General features: G+C 45.6%; 1 pseudogene; it reads right to left on the bottom strand.

Annotated features, from left to right (window-relative positions):
* Window positions 1–3,992: 3,992 nt before the first annotated feature.
* LOC146200466 (uncharacterized) lies at window positions 3,993–4,788 on the bottom strand (annotated as a pseudogene).
* Window positions 4,789–9,224: the final 4,436 nt, after the last annotated feature.

Genomic DNA, 9,224 nt, shown 5'->3' with positions numbered 1-9,224 from the left:
GCCCCGATGGCGTCAGGGCGATATTTCAGGGCCAAATTTTGCACTCTAGATGCTACTGGCTTTTGCTGCTACTGAGAGATTTGTTTCGCCTTAAAATGAAAAGTTTATCCAATGACTTGTTAGTCGCAAATCACAGAAAAGGAGCCTGGAAAGAATCGCAGGGAATGCAATGCTTGCCGTCAGGCACTAAGCTCTCTTCCAGCCTTTTCTTGTTTATTTTCTTTAAGGCGAAGCACGCCCTAAACGTTTTCAACCACTCCAAAGGTAATCGGCACTACGAAAAGCTGCTACCACGTTTATTTTCCAGCGCCCGTGATAGCTTTGGCACTCGCGCCGCGCCCGCCCGCCTCGGAGCACATGCTGAAGGTGAGTCTGTACGATGAGAGCGCTTCCGCAAAGGCGACAGGAATGACGCGATCACCTCACTTACTATCGCGCAACCAGAGCGATACGGTCTCCCTCACCCTCCCAAGGGCAAGGGAGCTGTTAACCCTCACCCTTCACCGCCAAGAAAACAGGGGCGCCACCTCCCGGCCCCGCATCCGCTCCGTGTCCATTCGCAGTGGGCTGTATATTTATGACGGGGGCTGTACATTTCAAAAGACTTTTCGCCGAGGCTTCGTGAAATAAGAAAGCTCCTCTGGGCTACAGTTAAAGATGTTAAGAAGCCCGAGGATGAAGTGTACCTCAAGTACGACAAATTAGTCGTCAACAAAGTGGTGCACGCGTGGGACCAGAATAAGAACCAGAGGTACAAAGTAAGCGATGTCGTTTCACGTGATATCGGTCAAAACTCGCCGAGCAATGTAGAAACAGCCTCTCAAACCGAAAAACGTGCAGTTCGTCCGCGAAGGAAATTCACCTACACTGCTTCTACTTGACAAGCCACCACTTCAGACTTAAGGCTGTCTTCTTTTAACGCACTTAGTACTGAGCCCCGAAGTAAACAGTCACCATCATCTGCAGAGGCTATCGTTTGGAATTGTTTTGGGAGTAAGACGAAACCACCACAAGAAACTAGCCAGCTACGTGCCATATCTTTGCACGCTAGAAGCATTGTGAATAAAATAGATAGCCTGGAGCTACTACTTTACTCTTACGACTCGCATCTACTGGTGATAAGCGAGACTTGGTTGCACACTAGTATTTTTGACAAAGAAATTGTGCCACTGGGCTACGCCCTACACTGACGTGATCGCGGCTCACGTGGTGGAGGCGTCGCCATGGTTTTCAAGCAGGAAGTCAACGATGAGCTCCTTGATCAAATTGATCAGCATGAAAGTTAATTTTTGCGTGTAACAACGCGTTATTTCACTTTTTATTTTTGTGCAGTGTATCGTGCACCTGATGCAGCGGACTGTTTTATGCCTGGTCTCTTCGATCATCTACAATACTAAAATCGACATGTAATTCTTACCGGTGATTTTAATCTGCCTGCCATCAACTGGGATAAACCATCGCATGGTTTGTGTGCCTGAAGTGATATTATCTTAGAACTGATGTTTTCACTAAACCTTATACAAAATTGTTCGTGAAGACACCAGGCAGTCATCTGTTCTAGACCCATTTTCTGTTAGCCAAACCTTTTTTGATGGAGTGCTTGAGGTTGAGCCTGAAATATCTGACCATCGTCTTTTATACTTTTTTTTGCGATTCGCCTGTTCCTGCTGGGATGCATCCAGTTAAAATGATGAGGGACTATGTTCGTGCTGATGATAATTCTGTTATCAACGCTTTGCAATCACTGTTAGATAGCACTTGCAGCAATGACGTGCATTGTTTATGGCACCGCTTTACGACAGCAGTAGTATATGTACCGAACATTTTGTTCCACTTAGAAAAGTACACATCAACCGCCGAAATCCTTGGATAAGTCATGAAATTGTTCAACTGAAATGTAAAGTGAAACGATGTAGGAAGAAAAGAATACCTTCCTTACAAGTTTCAAGTTTTGAAACAGAAACTTGCCACAAAGTTAGATTTAGCGAAGTCTTATTATTTTAACACGACGCTTTCCGAATTCATCAAAAGTGATCCCAAACAATTTTGGAATTTTCTAGGTCACAAGACATCAGTTGAGCAAAGTTCGAATTAATAACGAAGTTGTAACTGACAGTACGACGATAGCACAAAGTTTTAACAAGTACTTTCAAGGTGTGTTTCTGACGGAGGGAGCAACCACAGCTAGAATCCATTGTGAAGATCATGGTCTGTAAGTGGTTTTCTGTTTACGCTGCGAAAGCTCGCCGATAAAATGCGCCGGTCCTGACGGGCTTTCCAATGCCTTCCTCAAACGTTTTGCTGCACAGTTATGTGTTCTTAACCAAGATTTTTCAAGTTTTCCTGCGTTCTGGTGATGTTCCGGAAGACTGGATAATGGCGCGCGTTGTATCGATCCATAAAAAAGACGATAAGCTATTTCTAATTACCGACCAATTTCCATCACTTCTTTGTGTTGCAAGTTATTAGAACATATAGTTTCTAGTTATCTTAACTCATTCCTTGCTGAAAATAACATTTTATCTTCTTTGTAACAAGGCTTCAGAAAAGGCATGTTCACTGTAACTCAGTTAGTTACGACAGTTAATGAATTCCAACTAGTTCTTGACAAATTAGGGCAGGTTGATGTTCTTATTATAGACTTTCGGAAGGCATTTGACACAGTTTCCAATAGTAAGTGTCCCTACTTACCTTGTTAACTGGATTTCTGCTTATCTTAAATATAGGAAACATTATGTAGATGTTAATGGCTGCAAATCAAACGAGCTACCAGTTACATAACGTGTACCCCAAGGGAGAGTCATAGGGCAGCTGCTTTTCCTAATTTATATCAATGATCCGCCGGTTTCCATTTCCGAGAATGTCTCCTCAAAGCTTTTTGCTGACGATTGCATACTTTTTGAGAGCATAAAGGAACAAAATGATCCCTACATTTTGCAAAATTCACGCTAAGCAGTTCATGAATGCTGTGTTAAATGGAATATGCAATTGAACCTAGAAAAAGCTTAAAAAACATTTTTGTTTTTTTCTTTTACACCCTGCTAAACTACTTAATTCAGGAAAGTTACACATTATAAATACTTAGGAGTTACATTAACAGTTGATTTAACATGGACTGCCCATATAAATGACATATGCTCCTCAGCATTTTCCAAGCTATGCTACTTAAAGCGGAAGCTTAAAGATGCACCAAGTAAGCTACAATTTCTTGCATACTCAATCTTATTAGGTCTAAATTAGAGTACGCTTCAGCTATATGGGATTCATTTATAAAGAAAGACATATACCGAGTAGAGATGGTGTAAAGGAAAGCTGTCAGGTTTATTTATAACAAATACAGGAGAGTAGACACCCTCGACTCTAATGAAAGCCAACCGTATTCCATTACTTGAACTACGCAGAAAAATGCCCCGTTTATTGTTTATGCATACCATTTTGACACATAAATTTAACATACCCTGACCTACAATTCTCAAAGAGCTGTCGCGCCGAACACATCATTCACGAAATCAATTGCTCGAACCCATTTTTGCAAGGACTGACATTTTAAGGTACAGTTTTTTTCCGTGGACCGTAGTCGATTGGAATTGTCTTCCTGAAGCCATTTTCCAGTCTCCGAATTTTAGTAAAGCTCTAGAGGAGCATTTTTATGAGTAAACAAACAAGTGCTGTATTTTGTTGTCTTTCGATACTGACTGCAACCACCTGAACTGCCTATTTATTGTATCTTTTCTTATCTGTGAAGCATTGAATGTCTTGTATTGCCCCTCCTGCATGGGCCAAAATATTGACCTGCAGTATTTTAAAATAAATAAATAAATAAATTTCCTCTTCTGTCCGCACGAGGCAGCTACAGAGCCAGTAGCAGGCCCGTGTATTTTCCTTTCCTTCTTCCTACAGCCACAACAACAGCTGCGTTCTTTTATAGAATGAATGAATGAATGAAAAACATTATTTAGACAAAGGGAATTCTACCGGCATGGGTGGGGCCCTCAGTCCAGGGCCCCATTGGCCTTTGCCGTCTTGAGCGCTGTGTCGATCAGTCTGAGCTGGTCATCAGGCGTCGAGCAGGATAGCGCAGTCTCCCACTGATCCGGTGTTGGTCTGGTGTCTATTGGCGCTACCTGTGTTTTTTGACTCGCACATGTAACATGGTAGAGGGTAGGGGGTTACAGTGATAATTTATTCTCACATGTTGTAGGATGAATTTTAAAGCGTATATTCAGGTTGGGGTATGTGTTATTCTGTAGCTGTCTCCAGGCAACCGACTGCTCTCTATTAAGGTGTTCGTGGGGTGGTGGGTAGACCCTCCTTAAGGCTCTTTGATGTTAGTTCCCCGTCGTTGTGCGCCTCCCGGTTGGTGTATGCTCGGGCATTGACGTCGGCACGTTGGTTACCTTTGACAGTCTCTGGGCTTGGTGTCCACGTTATGAAGCATCTCGAAAAGGTGATTTTTCTTGCCTTGAGTATGCGGATGGCCACAGTGGATATGCATCCGCTGCTATACCTCCTGCATGCTTCTTGAGAGTTTGTAATGATTTGTGTAGTAGCCTCCTCGACATGGTGAGTGATAGCGAGAGCGATTGCCGCTTTTTCAGCTTCGAGAATGTTGTTGCTCTTGATCGAGGCACAGTTGATTACCCTAAGCTGGTGATCAACCACGCTGGCTACCGCTCCGTATTGTTTTTTGTATGTGGCCGCGTCGACGTACAATGTTTTTTTCCCGGCTAACCTTTCGTGTACCTCCGATCTTGCCTCTCTCCTGACCTAGTTTATTTTCGGATGCATGTTTTCCGGAATCGGGCTGACCTTAATGATCTCTCTGATTTCCTTCGGTGGACTCCCCATGCTATTTATTTCTGTGCAAGCATCTCTCATGCCCAGTATATTCAGCGTGTTCCTTCCTGTTTGCGTCTGCATAAGTCTTATTTTCTGCGCGAAATGGGGGGCCTCGATAGGCTCTTGCACTGTGTTGTTTATTCCCACTTTAGAGAATTTTTCCGTCGAGGTGTTGACCGGTAGTCCGAGAGCGCATTTTTAGGCTTTGCCTCCAGTTGTTCCTTTTCCTGTTCGAGCGCAATTCGGTCGGGGACACCATATACAAAGCGACTTACAACAAGGGCCTGTACCAGGCTAAATGTGTCCTCCTAGGACATGCTTCGTCTCGTGTTGGTGATTTTTTCGTGGTCTGCGCTGTGGTATTTGCTAGCTGCCTTCTTGTTTGATCTATACAGCAGTTGCTTTGTATCCGCATGCCTAGGAGTTTGATTTCCGACGCTTCCGGAATATTCTCGCCTCCTATGTAGACGTCTATAGAGTTGTGCAGATCGTACCCTCTTCTGTGGACTCTGAGCACCTCAGATTTCTCCGAGGAACATTCAAGTCTACAATGTCGGGCGTATGTGTTGCAGTGTCTGCTGCTCTCAGTAGACAGTCTTGTCTTTCTTCTAAGGCTCTCCTGGTCACCCATATCTTGATGTCATAAGCGTAGATAGCATGCCTGGCTCCTTTAATTTCTTCGAGTTTCTTTGCTAAGCCGATCATAACAATGTTAAAGAGCATAGGGGATATCACTGAGCCTCGCGGTGTTCCATTTTTGGGGGTGTAGAAGGTGTCTGTCCTGATGCCTCCTATTCCAATGATGGGCGTTCTGTTACTCAGGAAGGCTTTCATGTAGCTGTGCATTCTCTGCCCGCAATCTAAGTTGCGGAGCCCGTCTAGTACTGCCCTGTGACTGAAATTGTCGAATGCCGCTTTAAGGTCGAGCGCCTCCTGCTTGATCTGCAGGAGGACGTCCTGTGTTAAGAGGTGTTTTCGAAATCCGAATATAGTGTGCGGCATGAGGTCTTTGTCCTCCAGGTGGGTCTGCAGCCTCGGAAACACAATTCTTTCATATACCTTTCTAAAATATAACGATACGAAATCGGTTGTAGATTTTCCAGGGTGATAGTTTTTCCGGATTTAGGAATCATTACTATTTCCGCATAGGACCAGTCTTGTAGGATGGTACCCTCCTCGCAGTGTGTGTTGATGAATTCAGTAAATCTGTTGATTGAATTCTTGTCCAGGTTCCTTATCATGGCATTGGTAATGCCATCCTTGCCTTTGATGGTGTTTTATGTGGCAGACAGCACAGCGTGTCTGACTTCTACGGTAATGGGTTCGTCGAGAGCGGGATTTGCTTCTCACGTGTATGTCGCGCTGTAATCGGTGTCCGTTTCATCGCCGATGTATCGCTGCTTGATGTTCTCTAGCAGTTCCCGGTCTGTACTTTGGAATTGATGCGCAATCATTTGGATCGTCTTATGATTTTCACATTTGGTCTTAGTTGGGTCTACGAGAGCCCTTAGCAAGGCCCACGTATTGGCCGAGCCTAGGGTTCTCTGTAGCTCGTTGCATTTCTGGTCTTAGTCCCGTTTTGAGAGCTCCGTCGCATATTCTTCGGCTTGTTTTGTGACCTCGAATAATAGCCCGTAATGACCTCATCAAACGCTACTTTTATTTATTATTGCAAAAGCAATAATACTGTCACTTTTCAGCCCTTTGCGTAGCGAGGCGGTAGCTACCATTGACCTTTAGCGTGACCTTTGGCACGCCGCCAAGCACAGCTGCGCAAAAACAGGGGCCCCAACTCGCGCCGTCAACTCGCGAGGCGGTAGCTACCAAACGCGGCCTAACTCCCGCTCCCTCCGTGAGGGAGCGCTACAGCCGGAGTGACGTCATCCCATCTGCCGCAAAAACACGGGCCCCAACTCGCGCCGTCAACTTGCGAGGTGGTAGCTACCAACCGCGGCCTAACTCTCGCTCCCTCCGTGAGGGAGCGCTACAGCCGGAGTGACGTCATCCCATCTGCCGCAAAAACAGGGCCCCCAACTCGCGCCGTCAACTCGCGAGGCGGTAGCTACCAACCGCTGCCTAACTCCCGCTCCTACCGCAGCTACCGCCGGGGTGCAACGTTGGATACTATACGCCATGCGCAGCGCCTATTGGGGCGCCACTGGAAGCCGCGTAGCGGCGGCCGTCGGAACCCGAGGCGGGCCTCATGCGGCAAGCGCGGCCGCGGTGCGCGCGTGCGATCTGCCGTTTCTGCGCGTCTCGCGGGCATTTCCGCGTTGACAGTGTGCGCAAGGGTATCGTACTGTATAATAGTGGACATGTGTTGGTTATCACGACCGTCTGGGACTACATCGCCTCTATATGCATCAAGTGTTCGCTGTAGACGTGCGTCAACAAGGTTGCGTACGAAGTGGAGTTCATTTTGAGTGCCCCGCTATCATTACAACGCCATGCTAATTATTTCATTCCTTGACCTATGAACCAATGTTCTTTCTTTGCTTAATGGTACACGCTTGCTTCGTTTACATGTAATATATTGCTACAGTAAACTAGGCAGTGTTGTCGCAACTGCGAGCGGTTTCGTACTGGTGCGACCGCAGGAAAATCCAGCCAGCTTGTAAACCAGCATTTTGAGCATCAGGAAATAGCGCATATTTGGTTACTGTAGCACGAGTTCAGATTTTTCATGCTTGCGCTTTACCACTGACTGTACAGCATGAATTTCACGTATTCCGCCGTCAAAAAGGCAGAGCGGGTAGATAATTTAATGTAAGAGTAAGATATCAGCACAGGCGATATTTGAAAAGCTGCATCATGGGTTAGCCAAGAGAATATTAGATTTGAATTTTATATCCTATGTTATTATTGTAGTATCATCTTCATTTCATTTGTATCACCATCGCGCCAAACTGCAGAACTACGGCGGGCTTTTAATCAGCTCTAGAGCCCTAGTCTGAACAGCAAGTGCAGCGACATATTGTGTTTTCGTAATCTTGCCAGGGAACAGAAGCACTGGCTCTGATGTTCAAAGTAATTGCATGGCAAATTTCAAAACGCATATTGGCAAATGTCTGCTCAATAACCCGCCGCAGTGGCTGAGGCTACTGAGGAGGATCGAGTTATCGGGACTGAAGTCGACCGCACCCCCCGCGTTTAGGTGGAGGCGAAACGCTAAATGCCACCGTGTGCTCTGCGATGCCAATGCACGCTTAATATCGTCTGGCTAAGCGTTTCACAAATCTAATGCACATTGTTTCTTCCCAGATAGTAGAGGCGACCAAGTTTAAACAAAAAGTGTTCACCGAAGGTGCTATGACAAGCGGAAAACACTGAAAACATAGTTATCACTCAGCCCCGCCATACGGCTAATTTAATGCCAATTCCATCGAATGACATTCGTTCAAAACGATATTTGTTTGCTGCTACACGAGAAAATATGACATTCGATGAAAACGAAATTAGGTATCGAATGAGTTTGAGGTACTCTACCAAATGCGATCAAGGAGGAAATGTGTTATCTCGACAGCAGAGAATTGGTGAGAAGATACACCCAAAATAAACTACAAAAGTGCCATCTGCATTAAATACTATACTGTGCTCCTATAATTTTGCACCCAGTTATCTATGTAAAAAGTGCCAAATATCATAGTAAAAAAAAAACAAAAAAACTGGCACCCATCGCTGCCAGCCAACCGTAGCCAACGTAATCAGCGCGGGCGGAACAGGTCGCTTCGTCTGCCGCGGTCCGTCGGCGCCGAGCCGCCGGCACGGCGGATTTCTTCCGCCATCTTCAAAAAAAGAATGTCTGTTGATCTTAAATAATACGCGCTTAGTTTGACGAAGGAATCTAAAAAAAAAGTTTCTTTACTGAGGATCGCTGTTATGTAACGAGATTTTGGAAGAAGTGATAAACGCAATACAAACAAATTTCTGCTCACATTAGCGGTTGCCGCCGGTGTGACGCAGCTCATCCGATTTTGTTCTCTAGTTCCGCTGCTAAGGCGTCGCCGAAGTTGCGCCTTCCTTTTACTGTAAGACAATTTGTGAGACAATTGAACTGATACTATAAGGCAGTTTTATGAAAATGAAATTTACTATTTCCAAAGCGCTTCCAGCTACGGCTTTGATGCGAAACCGTTTAGACGTTTAGGCATAGCGACGACTAGGGCTTAGCACACGACCAGAGCGCCGTCGTCGGCCGCTTTTGCGGGTAGCGTCGTTACGGTAAGCTCGCGGTATCCGATGTGGCAAGCGTTACAAATTTGCCGTATGCTCTCTTGATGAGGCTAAGCTCGGGCATTTTTCGAAGGGGGTTAATACGCCGAGCGAACGATCTGGCGAAAACGTACGGGAGTCAACGGGGCTGTAGTATGCTGCGCCGTAGGGGG

This window comes from Amblyomma maculatum, chromosome 2, assembly GCF_055883805.1.
Source record: "Amblyomma maculatum isolate TAMU_Amacu chromosome 2, ASM5588380v1, whole genome shotgun sequence".
Lineage (NCBI taxonomy): Eukaryota > Metazoa > Arthropoda > Arachnida > Ixodida > Ixodidae > Amblyomma > Amblyomma maculatum.
This window is presented reverse-complemented; position numbering and strand designations above follow the sequence as displayed.